General features: G+C 39.0%; 1 long non-coding RNA gene across 1 annotated transcript in view; it reads left to right on the top strand.

The window, feature by feature from the left end:
- The first annotated feature begins 10799 nt into the window (after nt 1–10799).
- LOC145518166 (uncharacterized) overlaps nt 10800–16435 on the top strand; it is a 55525-nt gene continuing 49889 nt past the window's right edge. The window contains exon 1 of the long non-coding RNA XR_014062668.1: nt 10800–10913. This is a non-coding gene — a long non-coding RNA (uncharacterized LOC145518166). The remainder of the gene's footprint in view (nt 10914–16435) is intronic.

Below are 16435 nucleotides of genomic sequence, written 5' to 3'. Positions count from 1 at the left end.
TTGTAGTGGAAGATGCCATTAACTGATTTTATAAGTAAATTGAAACTACATTGGGTGACTCTGAAGGAGCTTTTCTGCCACTTTTATCAAATTATTTCAAACACACCTGAAATTGTCTGGATTTAAAAGTTTTTACTTCTCCAGTAATTTTCTTTCATTTATTTTGATCATTTACTTTTTACCCCAATCTGATTTCTCTGCTCTCTGGGTGAAATTAGGAAAGGATAGATTAAGCATTCTCTCAGGGATCAATTAATGACTCTTTCCTTTGACAACCATTTACCAGGCATCTACTACTGGTCTGATAATCTAGACTTTATTCTTTAAACAGTTTATTTAGATTAATAATGAAATCAGCCTATCCTGAAGCCCTATGCTCTCTGTTGTAAGAAGCCCATTGTTTCATTACTACTCCTATTCAACAACAATGTAAATTTCATGAATGTTTGCATTAAGAAATTACAGAAGGTCCTCAACTTAAAACTGTTTGATTTATAATTTTTATGACTTTATGATAGTGTGAAAGTGGTACTCATTCACTAGAAACCTTACCTAAAAGTTTGAATCTTGATCTTTTCCTGGGCTGATGATATATAGTAAGATAATTTCTCATGATGCTAATGCAAACCATAGCTCCTGGTCAGCCCTATGATGACAGGGGAAAACAATCAATACTTCACAGTGTCCTGTGGTTGCAGCATGATGAAAAAGAGAGTAGAAAAGATAAGATTAAGGTGATAGGCTTGGACCATATCATGCCAAGTTTCTTAGACCATGAAAAAGAGTGAATCTCCTTCCAAATGAAATGTAAAATTTTGATGTGTTTTAAGTGGAGGCTATCACAAGATAAGACTTACACTGTTACTGCTTTTCTTCTAAAGGTAAAAACAAGTTTGAAAAGGGGTGAAGAAAAGAAGCAAGTCAAAGGCTATACAATACTCTAAGAGAATGATAGTTTAGATTAAGATGGTGGCAATGAAAATGTCAAGATGGATGGTAGACTTAAAATACATAATAAACAAAGATCTAAGAGTAAATTTGAGTAAAAATCATGAGCTATTGTCTTAAGCAAGTTTCCTTAGAAAGAAAGTCTGATATAGAAATTTGTATTCAGGCAATTTTCTTGGAATGCGCACTTGGGAAAAACAACTCTGAGAAAGTAAAGGAATCAGGATGGGCAAAGAGAGAAGTTGAATTTTAATGCAGTTGGCACCATTGATGTTGTTCAGTCTCTAAGTCATGTCCAACTCTTTGCAATCCCATGGACTGCAGCACGCCAGGCCTCCCTGTCCTTCACTATCTCCCGGAGTTTGCTCAAACTCATGTCCTTTGAGTCAAGGATGCCATCCAACCATCTCGTCCTCTGTTGTCCCATCTGCTTCCTGCCTTCAATCTTTCCCAGCATCATGGTCTTTTCCAATGAGTTGGTTCTTCTCATCTGGTGACCAAAGTATTGGAGCTACAGCTTCAGCATCATTCCTTCCAATGAACATTCAGGATTGATTTCCTTTAGGATTGACTGGTTTGATCTCCTTGCAGTCCAAGGGACTCTCAAGAGTCTTCTCCATCAGTTGCCACAGAGACCTCAGCAGATTTCATGGGTGCCCCCAAGCTGGATAATCCTTTGGAATTGTCCAAATGGAGATGGTTAGAACTGACATGCATATCTCTGATTGACTGGTCATTTGATACCGGCTGCTCCGTGGACAGGGTTTCACCTTGGGTGAAGCAGCTCCCTTGGGTGGAAGTCAGTTCACAGAAAGAGATGCATCTGTAGCTGTCTGTAGCTGTCAGCAACAAATACTGCAAATAGAAGTTAGGGGAACAAGTGACTCAAAAGGGTTTAGAAAAGGGGATCAGGATAATCCATCACATCATCTACTATATATCTGTAACAAAAACAAAACAAAAACACCTGTGGCTAATACAAGCAAGGTCTATCTTTTCAGAAAAATTCTTAAGTGTATGTTCTAGCCAATGCTTCTACATGGGTCACCTCTGAGAGATGTGTTTTCATTAGTGGATACAGGAGGGGAGCCTGAAGGTGTCCTGAATCTTCATACTTGGGGAAAACTCCTTTGATCATTTTCTCAGAGCCCCTTTCTCCAGAATCTAAAAATTTCTTTGATTTCCACTATCTTTTGTGGCCACACCTAAAATGTGTATTGGAGAATATGCCCTCTTTAAGGGTTTTATAGCTTTCAGAACCTAATTCCTGCTTGGATAAGGCAGAAGGGTAGGTAATAATGATAGTTTTTGGCCTTGAAGAGTCAAAAGGTTTCTGAGTTCAGGACCATGTCAGTTTAATTTATTCAGAAACAGAATAGACATCTGATTTACTCCACTTTGGTTAGTTCTATGTTAGTAATCAGCCCAAGGCTCATTCCCAGATATTTTTCTCAAACCTCCTTTATTGTACTTCCTGCTTTATTTTACTTTTCTATTTCTCTCTCTAGTTAGTGGTGACTATCCTGAGACTATATGAAGGAATAGGAAGAAATACCTTATTCTGAACCTGACCTATTGCTTGAGTCACTTTATTTTACTGAAATGTTTTCCTGGGCCCTAGTCACTAAAATCACAATCCCTATTTTTTAGAATTTACCACCTGTCACCTTATCCTACTCTGCAAGTCTCTGAATTTCTGGGTCCACTTACAATTCCTTTACATTTCTGCCTGCAAGCTGACCAATTCTTCTCTAAGCTCATCTCTTTCTGTTGAAATAGACCAATAATAACCAAACAATATGCATACTTTTAAAGTCTTCCTACTTTTGCTTTATAGATGCTAGCAGTAGGCATATGTCCAGAAGTGACAGTTTTATAAAACACTGCTGTTGACCTAATGGTCATCTTTTCAGGTTTTGATATTAGCAGCTTCCTTGCCATCTACCACACAGCAAAGTCAATGTCATATAAGTAGTTTTGCTGTATTTACTGTACTAAAGTAAGTACAATAAACTACATTTTCAAGGGACCAACACTAGCTGCTATAATAAACAGCACTCAAATTTTAGTGCCTCAATACATTAAAGGTCTATTTCTTGTTTGTCAATGAAAATGCCTGTTTGGATAGAGATCTTACAGAAGTTGTATTAATTATAACTAAAAATTCTAGGCGGTTTCTTTTTGGGAGTTCTAACAGTACTGAAATATTGAGATATATTTAATAAATGAATAAATGATTCAGTGAATAAAGTCAAATGAGTGATAAAAACTATATATGTGTGTGTGTGTATGTGTAGTATACTATATGTACTATATATATAATTTGGGAACAATAAATGGAGACTAGAACAAGAAACGCATCAAAAGCAAAAAAAAAAGAAATCTCATTGGTACATCTTACAAAGAGATGTCACTATAAATTTGATAGATGTGTTGGTATGTTTGACAACTCAGTATATACTTATTCCCATGCATCTTCAGGCTTTTTTGGAATTTGTGATTATCAAAAGGGAGGAAGTATTGATCTCATCAAAGCCATTCTCCAAATATATCTCTGAAGCATAGACACCTAGAGTCCATCTAGAGGACTATGATGGATTGGATTCTCTTAAAATCCAGACATATCAGGTCCTTCCAGACATAAGTAAAAAGCAAAGGGAGTTTGAGGAAAAAGATAAATACAATGAACACACATAAACAAGAATCTTAAGTTTACCTGAACTTTGTTCCTGTTTTTTAAATCTCACTAGACAATGACAAATTGGAAAGAGATACATGAAAGGGAGGAAGTGATGGGACAAAGAAGGGAAAGATATGGTTTGAATACCATAACTATGAAATTAGACAAGCACAATTTTCATTTTGTGGGACTATTTTCAAAAAATGTAAGTAAAACATAACAATATAATGAAAATGACAATGATGGTGATGATAAAAGTTAACCCTACATAGTACTTACTGCATGACAGGCATTGTTCTAAGTGCTTTAATTTTATTAATCTATTTAAATGTCACAGTATCATGAGTTAAGTATACTACTACTAGCTTCATTTTACATGGGCAAAAACTGCATTACAAATTCTATCTATATAAACATTAGAATTGTGCTTCATCCAGCCTGGCATTTCAACATTGAGAAATATCAATAACCTCAGATACGCAGATGATACCACCCATATGGCAGAAAGTGAAGAGGAACCAAAGAGCCTCTTGATAAAAGTGAAAGAGGAGCGCTAAAAGGTTGGCCTAAAACTCAACATTCAGAAAACTAAGATCATGGCATCTGGTCCTATCACTTCATGGCAGATAGATGGGGAAACAATGGTAATGGTGACAGAATTTATTTTTTTGAGCTCCAAAATCACTGCAGATGGTGACTGCAGCCATGAGATTAAAAGATGTTTACTCCTTGGAAGGAAAGCTATGACCAACCTAGACAGCACATTAAAAAGCAGAGACATTACTTTGCCTATGAAGGTCTGTCTAGTCAAAGCTATGGTTTTTCCAGTAGTCATGTATGGATTTGAGAGTAGGACTATAAAGAAAGCTGAGAGCTGAAGAATTTACGCTTTTGAACTGTGGTGCTGGAGAAGACTCTTGAGAGTCCCTTGAACTGCAAGGAGATTCAACCAGTCCATCCTAAAGGAAATCAGTCCTGAATATTCATTGGAAGGACTGATGCTGAAGCTGAAATTCCAATACTTTGGCCACCTGATGTGAAGAACCAACTCATTGGAAAAGACCCTGATGCTGGGAAAGCTGAAGGCGGGAGGAGAAGGGGACAACAAAGGATGAGATGGTTGGATGGCATCACCGACTCAATGGGCATGAGTTTGAGTAGGCTCCTAGAGTTGGTGATGGACAGGGAAGCCTGGTGTGCTGCAGTCCATGGGGTCTCAAAGAGTCGGACAAGTTTGAGAGACTGAACTGAACTGAAACATTAGAATTAATTTACCTAGAGTAAAATAAATAAATAGAATCTTGACAAAGTCAATCTTTGGATCTTGAGCAAACATTTTTAATTGCAAAAATCATAGTATATTAAAAATAAATCAAATATAATGAAACTGAAAGTATTAGTCATTCAGTCATGTCCAACATTTTGTGACCCCATGGACTGTAGCTTTTCGGGCTCCTCTGTCCATGGAATTCTCCAGGCAAGAATACTGGAGTGGGTTTCCATGCCTTTCTCAAGAAATTGAAGTGTGCTCCAATTAATCTTTCCCTTTAACACAGAATGTTGTGGAAACATTATAGTCACTTGAAAATCGTACTTTGTAAAGGCCGTAAGTGTTAAAATACTGCACCTCTAACCTCTCAGAGATAAAGTTATTTAACCGTCTAAATAAATATCAATATTTTTTGTAGTACTGGGCATTGACACATCTTTCCTGTGAATTTATAAAATCAGAGAATCTTAGACCTGAAATAATTCAGCTTTATGCAAGTTTAAAAGGCTAAAAGCATAGAATGATTTAAGAAGTATTTAGAAGGGTAAGGGAGTGATTTCTAAAGCAAAGAAACCACTCTGAGTTATTCAAAGGTTTTCTTCTCCTCGGGGCAGCTTAAATAATTGGATCCATGGGTATCTGAATTACTGGAAGGTGGTAGAAAGTACTCAATGTCACTTCTTATATTCATCTGAAAATATTTGCTCCATTTTACTATGTCATTTAAAAATAAATTCTTGACATAATTAAACACTAAATATGTAAATGAGGATCTCAGGCAAGCTATTTTAACAACAATGTAAAGGAAACCACATAAACTTCATAAACTATATAAACGTATTGCTGTTTAACAAGACAAATAACATATTTAACAAAATTCTGAGTTCTTTCTTTTGAGGGATGTCCCACTAAGTTAGATGCTAACTAGTGAAGAACACTCTAGTTGTCATGAGATATAATGAGAATTGGGTAAACAATTATAAGATTAAGCTGAAATATTTTATAGAATCAGTTCAAGTACTTTAGAGTTTATTTCAATAACAGAATAACAGAGGAAGATATCCAGATTTCTGAGTTGATTCACATAATATGTAATTTTTAAAGATTATGTTAATATATTAGGGATAGTTGATGGGATTAAAAAGAAATATGTGGAATATTGACTTTTACGTCAGGGATAAAATCTAATATAAAGAGATAGTTTGCCTCAGTGACAAGAAATTCTCATTGATTAGTTCAGTAAAATAATAGTTGGTACTAATTCTCAAATGGAAAAGATAGGTTAAATTGATAAAAAAAAAAAAAAGATAACATAAAAAGTTAACAAAACCTCCTTAAACTATTGAATAGATCCAGAGCTCCTTTGAGATGATGTATGTGCATGTCAAGTCACGTCAGTCATGTCTGACTTTTTGCCACCCTATGACCTATGGCCCACCAGGCTCCTCTATCCATGGGATTCTCTAGGCAAGAATACTGGAGTGGATTGCCATGCCTTCCTCCAGGGGATCTTCCCAACCCAGGGATTGAACCCACATCTCTTATGTCTTCTGAATTGGCAGGCATGTTTTTTTTACCACTATTGCCCTCTGGGAACCCCTGGAATGAACATATGGCATATAATAATTGTTCATCCTATTTTGTGTTATGTCCCAAGATAAAAATTACAGAATCAAGTTGACATAGGTTGAGATTTGATCCAAAGATTAAAATAGCAAATCCTTTTGGCATACCCTAGGGATCATGCACTTGGTTCTCAACAGTAAAAAGTCAAAGTATTTGAGCATCATCCAGGGCATAAGCTTAGTAGAGAAAGAATCTCTTGGGCTCTATATTCTATGATATAACTTCCACTCATCTAAACATTTGAGAAAATTTTAACATGAATTTCTTGAGATAAAGCACAATTTTAAAGCTTATGAATACAAGTCAAATATAATTGTAACCCTAAAGATCTTGAGAGAAAAAAAAATGTCCACTCTGTTCAAGATTCCAAACATTAACTTAAAAATTATAATAATAATTGGCCACAATAGTTAGAAGGAAATGATGTCAAAATCAACAGCTTTGAAGAGTACCACTTTGACCTGAGGTTAAGTTCAAGAGTTTGTTAGGAATTTGTAATATATTTGGAAAGTCAAAATGCCTCCAACACAAGATATAAGCTAGTTTAAGATCTGTGAGAGATTTTATTAAGAAAAAAATAGAGATGTGTGGGCTGAGAGCCTAGAAATTTGATGGAAGACATCAAGGATCAAAGAATTGTTACCAAAAAATAACAATTTTTTAAACATTGTCTTTATTGCCCATATCTTGGTCTTGTATATATAAAAGTTTACCAAAGCAGAAATTATTAAAAGACTTAAATAGAAACAAAACTATATCTTAAATATTCAAATTTATATTTTGTCCATAAAACATAAATAATTATGGGAATTCTTATCCATACAGCTTGATTTTCAGGATATGGCAATTCATATGTGTTGTGGCTTTTGCTCCCTCTGGATTCCACAACACAGCTCAGTTAAGAAAAGAATAAATTATAGAATAATTAACAGATCACAACATAGACAGTAGGCATTAACTGCTAAGATGGCAGACACAAACAAGTTACTTTAAGTTACACTGTATTTTAATTTGTTACTTCAGTTTTATTATTATTAGTGCAACTGTATTCTGGTATTCTTCTGCTGATCATTTACTTTCTTGGTTTATATAATGCTATTTTACAAGAGAATTTAAATGTTCTATTCAAGTGAAATGATTCCAATTCTTTAATAATATATTAACCTTAAAAAATGGATTTTTTTCCTGTTCATTATCTTTTAAAGGTTCTAATACTATAATCATAAATGTGGTTTAATCTCCCATATAGTAACCAGTACATCCTAAAGGAAATCAATCCTGAATATTCATTGGAAGGACTGGTAATGAAGCTGAAACTCCAAAACTTTGGCCACCTGATGCGAAGAACTGACTCATTTGAAAAGACCCTGATTCTGGGAAAGATTGAAGGTGGGAGGAAAAGGGGACAACAGAGGATGAGATGGTTGGATGGCATCACCAACTCAATGGACATGAGTTTGAGTAAACTGCGGGAGTTGGTAATGGACAGGGAGGCCTGACGTGCTGCAGTCCATGGGGTCGCAGAGTCGGACACAACTGAGCGACTAAACTGAACTGAACTGATAGTAACTTAAAATGATATTTTAATCATGATAAGCTTCCTTTTGATCCACTGATAAATCTTTATTGGCTCTTATTTTCTTGAAGTCTTTGAAATTGAATACCTAATCAAAGTAATTTTGTTTTCCTGAAACTGTGAGATTCAAAGATTAAAAATATCTAATTAGATGATGGGCAGCAATCAAAAGTCCTTTTGAGTCTACTAAGCCCTCATTTAAGTACAAGAACTTTTCACCTTTAAATAAAAATATAACTCATTCTGCTTGAAGAGGGATTAGGATTTATAATATTAAATTTAAGAAAAAAATAAGAATGGAAGTGACTATAATATTAGAATATGTTATTGTATCATAACATATGGATATAATATGAATATAAACATTGTTTCAGAATAAAGGTTAAAAGATGTCTATATAATTAAAAATTACAACCTGGAAACAGATTGAAAGTTCAAAAGCAGATGTTAATTTTTGGTGTGTTTGCTGAATGAATTATCAGATAGTCATTAATGAAGTTACATGAAGATATTATATTTGAATATTGAGTGACATTTTTAATTCCTCTGGATTTAGAGACTAGGAGCTAGAACAAAGCAATATAAAGTCACTTTGTATTCTAAATGAGCCTCAGATCAATGGAGCCAGTCCCTGGATGGTGCAGTACAACGTTCCTCTGGGATTACAGATGAGGGGAAAAAGACTTGTTTAGAGAGTGGATTCCAGAATGCCAGGACATGACTCGGAATTTGGAATTGATGGTGGGTAACCAACAGTTAGGGCTTCCCTGGTAGCTCAGCTGGTAAAGAATCTGTCTGCAATGAAGGAGACCCCAGTTCGATTCCTGGGTTGGAAAGATCCCCTGGAGAAGGGAAAGACTACCCACTTCAGTATTCTTGGGCTTGCCTGGTGGCTCAGATGGTAAAGAGTCTGCCTGCAGTGCAGGAGACCTGGGTTTGATACCTGGGTTTTGAAGAGAGCATGGCAACCCACTCCAGTATTCTTGCCTGGAGAATCCCCATGGACAGAGGAGTCTGGCGGGGTACAGTCCATGGGGTCACAAAGAGTCGGACACAGCTGAGTGACTGAGAACAGCACAGCAGTGCAACCAGCAGTTAAGCTGATTGTGCACAGTCCACTCTTTCTAAATTTGAGCACATACATGAATTTCTGCACTTAGCATTGAAACATGTATAATTATCATATGTGAAATAGATCACCAGTCCAGGTTCAATGCATGAGACAGGGTGCTCAGGGCTGGTGCACTGGGGTGACCCTAAGGGATGGGATGGGGAGGGAGGTGGGAGGGGGGTTCAGTATGGGAACACATGTACACCCCTGGCTGATTCATGTCAATGTATGGCAAAACCCACTACAATATTGTAAAGTAATTAGCCTCCAATTAAAATAAATAAATTAAAAAAATGAATATTTAAATCACTTCACCCTCAGTTTTGCAATTTAAGATGTCCAGTGGCTATTTATTCAAATGTTTACCCTCACCACTATTTAAAAATAATGAAAGAAGACAAGATAGGTGATGTGTCCTTAGTCGCTCAGTCGTGTCTGACACTTTGCCACCCCATAGACTGTAGCCCCCCAGGCTCCTCTGTCCATGGGATTTCGCAGGCAAGAATACTGGAGTGGGTTGCCGTTTCCTCCTCCAGGGGATCTTCCCAACCCGGAGATTGAACCCACATCTCTTGTGGCTCCTGCCTTAGCAGGCAGATTCTTTACCCTGAGCCACCTGGGAAGCCCAGTATAGGTGATGAAGCAACCTTATTTATTTATTTTTTTTTGGTCTATTTTCCAAATAACCTTTCTCTCAGTATTTCCTCGGAGAAGGCAATGGCACCCCACTCCAGTACTCTTGCCTGGAAAATCCCATGGACAGAGGAGCCTGGTGGACTGCAGTCCATGGGGTTGCTGAGAGTCGGACACGACCGAGCGACTTCACTTTCACTTTTCACTTTCATGCATTGGAGAAGGAAATGGCAACCCACTCCAGTGTCCTTGCCTGGAGAATCCCAGGGATGGCGGAGCCTGGTGGGTTGCCGTCTATGGGGTCGCGCAGAATCGGACACGACTGAAGCGACTTAGCAGCAGCAGCAGCAGTATTTCCTTCTAAGAGTTGGCCTCAATTTACAGAACAGTTGTTTTTAATTCCTCAAAGAATTGGGCTGCAACCTGAATGCTATTCAAGGCACTGACACGCCCATCCGATCATATTATCTTCAGTTGCTTCTTTGTAACAGGGAAACGATCTTTAGTTAAGATGAAATTGAAAAATTACCATGTTCTAAATTTAGGATTGTCTGTCTACGGAATGTTTTGCTTTCCCTCTGAGTTTATAGGGAAGAAGGCCTAAGACAGGTCCTAACTGGCTCTGAGTATCTGCTTTTAATTTGGCCAACTTCTGGCCACAGGGCGGCTGCTTTAAAAAAAAAAAAAGAATAATCCTGTTCAATATCCCACTAGGTTTCAGCTTAAGGACAACCGGTAAGCATTCCTGGTCATACTTATTAATTAAAAAAAAAAACAAAAAAACCCTTGCATAACACAGAGCGGCTGTGCTGCAGCTGTTAGCCCGAACCCGTTACTAGGCAACGGTTACCGGTGGCTAGTTAGTGGTCCTGCTCAGTCATTGGTTGGTGCCAGTGTAGGCTCCACCCCTAAGTGAGCAACGTCAAAAAGCGACCGTTAGTTGTCCTGCTCAGCCATTGGCCGGCGCTGCAGTAGGCCCTTCCCCAAGCGAGCAACTTTCACTGAGCCACCGTTAGTGGACTATACAGCCAACTGTCAGTGGAAAGGTGGTTCTCAGGCAGAGAATGAGGTAAGAGGTGGATGCCGGCCTTCGTCCCCTGGCCCTCCAGCCTTGGGCCAGCCGGTGAGCTCACAGACCCAGGGAACAGGCTGAGGGCTGTGTTCTACAGGGCTCCAGCGCCTTCCCCAAGGTGGCTCGCTGACCGAGCTCAGGCCTTGTGGCAGCAATAACCCTCTCCCGCTTCCCCCCAGCTCTGTGACTTAATGGCAGCAGATGCAGTCTTTGGGGCCTGGGATACGGTTGTCAGGGCAGCCTGAGAAACCTGAGGGCCAGTTGGCTCCAGGGTGCCTGGCTGCCTCAGGGAAGACAGCTGGACAGGATTTCTGGGGACCCGGCCCTGAGGGAGCTGCCAACTGAGCTTTGCCTCCTCTCAGCAGGACTTGGACCTCGGAGGGTTTGGTTGAGCCTTGGGAGCTTTCTCTTTCTTATCAGATGGAGAAAAACACTTATTTGATAGAGATTTATAGGAACATGGTTACCTGACCATGACCTGACTGAAGAACAAAGGCTGTGAAACTAAGAAGTTTGCAACAACTCACCACACCCCTCCCTCACCATTCCTAGAAAAGGGCATTGCTGAGAGCTTTTGGGGAGCCTGGGGTTTTTAAGACATCTGCTACCCATCTCTTTGGTTGGCTCTCAGTAAACATTTCTTTGCTCCACACTCTGACATTTTGGTATTGTTTGGCCCGACTGTGCTTCAGGCACATGGACTTGCATTTCAGTAACACTTGGATACAATAGGAGTCCCCAGAGAAGGTGTAAAAAGCGCCCCCACCCCCACCCCCACAAGATCCACAGCCTCTCCCAAAGGCAAGCAAAGGAAAGAAAGACTCAGACAATTCCTCTGAGAGCTGGCAACCCTGACAGGACCTGAGCTGCAGAAAATGAAGTGGGAGCCTCACTTCTGTCTGCCTATCATTTTGAGGCCCCCAACCTCATGATTGCCAAGCCGGGTTTTCAGGATACAAAACAAAACAGACGAGAAGGCAATAGCTGTCTATCCTGGGAGAGAAAGGATCAATAACTACTGGGCCAGAATTTGTAAAGAAACAGACAATAGACAATTTCATTTTATGCGCTTGATTGAGCACTGCAGACAGAGACCCGGAACTTCTCTGATAAGAATTTCACTCTTCACTGGCTCCTGTCCATTTCCCCAGAATCCTGAGTAAGTGGGGTTTAAAGTAGAGAGCTCCAGTATCGATCAGAATCTGGAAAGGTTTCCCCTTCATTTTAATTTTCTCTTGGCCCTTGAAGGGAATAGCTGGTGGCACTTGAGTTGGAGAATCCCTTGGTGTCCTGTAGACCCTGGAAAGAGCCCACAGGGGCACCCTTCTTGGAAGGTTGGACCTGGGGGTGTCAGTAAGGCCACTAACTTGGTGGACTTTTGTTGATGGTTTTGTGGTCTGTTTAGAGTAGAAAAGCAATTTAGAGAGATGATTAGTACTCTAAGCGCTCAGGTAAAGGAGGACAGAGGGGAGTCAGAGGAGCCATGTCAGTATTTGAAGCAAGAGGATCATCTCTGGCAGAAGGAATGGCAAGGTAGGAAGGGCCTCAGCATGCTTGATGAACTGAAGAAAGCCCCTGAGGCTGAGTGTATGCCATATGATGTCTTTTAAAGCTGTTGTTGTTCAGTGGTTAAGTCATGTCTACTGGGTTCCTCCTGTGTCTTTAATTTTTCATTACCTGTTCATGAATCTTCAATAAAGATATTTCAGAATTTTGAGGTTTTAGATGCTTCTGCATCTTGTCTAGTTAGAACATTCCCCATAATGACCACTGGAATTCTAGTAAGATTTGAGTAAGATTTTGACCATTTTTATAGATACCTACACAGCTTCCTGGACCACAGTTCTTAAATATAAAGTAAGTGATTATTCTGGAAGATGGTGTGCTCAATTCTTTGAAACTTGAGGATTCTACTAATTTAGATAAAACTTAGATTTCTTAGAACCAAACTAATACTTGAGGGCTGTGCTTCTTGGCTGTGGATTTTGTGTTGCTTTACAGTGTACCTCTTACACAGAAATTTTCTTGAAGTTGGCAGGCAACTTAGTGTCAATCCAACACACTTCATGGTGGACTCATTGCAGCATGGGAGTCTTAAGAGTTAGGGGAAGAACTCTAGAAGCTTTTAAGTGCTTGAACCAGCCATGTTCATCAATTTTGAGGCTTTGATTTCTGACAGTCTCAGTAGCAACAGATTTATTATTCTTTTCATGAGACCATTTCTATATAGCTGTCCTCTCTTGGTTACATTCAACATGAATCAGTAAGTCAGACTTTTTACTTCCTCCTGTGTGTGTGCTCAGTCGTTTCAGTTGCGTCCAACTCTTTGCAGTTCTATGGACTGTAGCCTGCTAGGCACCTCTGTGTGTGGGATTCTCCAGGCAAGAATACTGGATTGAGTTGCCATGTTCTCCTCCAGGGTATCTTCCTGACCCAGGGATCAAGCTCATGTCTCCTGCATCTTCTGCATTGCAGGCAGATTCTTTAACACTGAGCCACTGGGGAACCCCCTTTACCTCCTCAGTATATATATATGAAAATTATCCATTTCTCCATGTTGCATTGCCAGCCTCCTCATTATAGTCATTGTTGCTATTCACCTGGGCTATGTTATAGTTTGGTAATTTATCACTCACGTCTCCTCTTGGTTCTACTCTAATCATTCTCCACATACATTGAAGTAATTTCCCCGCAGGAATTTATTCACCATGTAACTTATACTAGAGCTTGTGATTCCAAGCATTCCCTTTTCCTGTGGACTACTCATCATATATGCAGGTCAAGAAGCAACAGTTGGAACTGGACATGAAACGGCAGACTGGTTCCAAATTGGGGAAGGAGTACGTCAAGAATGTATTTTTTCACACTGCTTATTTAACATATGCAGAGTACATCATTCAGAATGCTGGGCTGAATGAAGCACAAGCTGGAATCAAGATTGCAGGGAGAAATACCAATAACCTCAGATACTACGCAGATGACACTACCCTTATGGCAGAAGGTGAAGAACTAAAGAGTTCTTGATGAAAGTGAAACAGGAGAGTGAAAAAGCTGGCTTAAACCTCAACATTCAGAAAACTAAGTTCATGGCATCCAGTCCCATCACTTCATGGCAACTAGATGGGGAAACAATGGAAACAATGACAGACTTTATTTTGGGGGGCTCCAAAATCACTGCAGATAGTGACTGCAACCATGAAATTAAAAGATGCTTGTACCTTAGAAAAGCTATGACCAAACTAGACAGTATATTAAAAAACAGAGACATTAGTTTGCCAACAAAGGTCCATCTAGTCAAAGCTGTGGTTTTTCCAGGAGTCACGTATGGATTTGAGAGCTGGACTATAAAGAAAGCTGAGCACTGAAGAATTGAGGCTTTTGAACTGTAGTGTTGGAGAAGACTCTTGAGAGTCCCTTGAACTGCAAGGAGATCCAACCAGTCCATCCAAAGGAAGTCAGTGCTGAATATTCATTGGAAGGACTGATGCTGAAGCTGTAACCCCAATAGTTTGGCCAATTAAGGCCAAGAACTGACTCATTTGAAAAGACCCTGATGCTGGGAAAGATTGAAGGTGGGAGGAGAAGGGGACAACAGAGAATGAGATGGTTGGATGGCATCACTGACTCGACGGACATGAGTTTGAGTAGGCTCCTGGAGTTGGTGATGGACAAGGAATCCTGGTGTGCTGCAGTCCATGATGTCACAAAGACTTGGACACGACTGAGTGACTGAACTGAGCTGAACTGAACTCATCATGTACTTTCTTATCACCTTCAAGGAGCCTTCATGATCTCTCCCACCCGGCAAATCTCTTTCTCAGCTCTTACAGCACCAATCATCAGTCTTTCAGACAAATTCTTACGTGGCTATTGTATTTTGACTGCATAATTACTTAATTGATATTTAACTTTCCCATTACATCAAGCCCACAAAGCAAGGCCTTGTCTGTTTTACATATTTTATCTCAGTTCTAAGAACGCCTGGTTCTCAATAGTTGTTCTAACAATGTGTTAAATGATTAATGTTTAATTAAACATTAGTGATTAATGTTTAATGTTATATCCTATATCTAATATAAGGCCCCACAGGTCTGACCATTATCTAATATCAGTGCATGTCTCTAGATCCATCCTACTATTGTCACACTGAGCTCCTTTCATTTGCCTGGAAGGTTTTACCACCTCAAGATATTCCAAAGCATGTTAACTTCTACTTGAAATCCTCTCTCTATAGTTCTTTTTTAATTTTTAATTGAAGTATAGTTGGTTTACAATGTTGTGTTAGTTTCTGCTATCCAGCAAAGTGAATCAGGCCCACATATACATGTATCTGCTCTTCCTTGGATTTCCTTCTCATTTAGGTCACCACAGAGGTTTGAGTAGAGTTCCCTGTGTTATACCGTTGGTTCTCATTAGTTATCTATTTTATGCATAGTAGTGTATATATTCCAATCCCCTACCTACGGTTGGTTCCTGATAAAATAGTTTCTCCTCATCTTTCAATAGAAGGTGAAATGTAACTTTCTCAGATTTCTATCATCTGACCTCCTTTGTGATTTAGTAAATCTGCTTTATGATTCTAACTTATTGATAAATTTTTAAATCTTTTTCATAACAATAATTCATATTTTTCTGTTATACATGTATCATTCCCCCCAATAAAATATTTTATTTGCCAACATATATTCAGAATCTAGCAGAGTCCCAAGCACAAAAGAATTTAATAAATACTCTAACCAGGAGGTTTCTGCAGTAAAGCACCTGCCTGCAATACAGGAGACCTGGGTTTAATCCCTGGGTCAGGAAGAACCATGAGAGAAGAAAATGGCAACCCACTCCAGTATTCTTAACTGGAAAATCCCATGGACAGAGGAGCCTGGTGGGCTATAGTCCATGGGGTCATTATAGAGTCAGACATGACTGAGGAACTAAATAACAACAAAAAAGAAATAACAAATCATAATCATGTAAGAACACATATAGTTAGGTTCAGGATTTTCCTCAGCAAATAATATAGGATGTACATTATCTCGAGTTTGATTGGTCAAATCTAGATAACAGGTCACAGTTGAAATATTTAAACCCAAATAATTTTCAAACAAGTTACAGCAAATACGTTAGCTATGTAAAAAAGTACATCCAGCATTAAGGCAAATAAATTCTGTTGAACTTTTCAACACAAGTTGATTGGGGGGAGAAGTGCATATTTAGTTAGCTGAATATGAAAGCTAGCTGTATAGGGTTTTTAGCTATAAACCAGTTCTGTATTTTGAGAAACAGTATTTATTCTGAATAGTTTATCTGAGGCCTTTCTTTCTAGCAGATATAGATGACAATACTTGCTATTTCTTAATGCCATTTGGAATCCATCAGTTCAGTTCAGTTCAGTCGTGTCTGAATCTTTGCGACCCTGTGAACCGCAGCACACCAGGCTTCCCTGTCCATCACCAACTCCTGGAGTCCACCCAAACCCATGTCCATCGAGTTGATGATGCCATCCAACCATCTCATCCTCTGTC

Source organism: Giraffa tippelskirchi, chromosome 8 (assembly GCF_054371585.1).
Source record: "Giraffa tippelskirchi isolate mGirTip1 chromosome 8, T2T-mGirTip1v1.2.pri, whole genome shotgun sequence".
NCBI lineage: Eukaryota > Metazoa > Chordata > Mammalia > Artiodactyla > Giraffidae > Giraffa > Giraffa tippelskirchi.
This window is presented reverse-complemented; position numbering and strand designations above follow the sequence as displayed.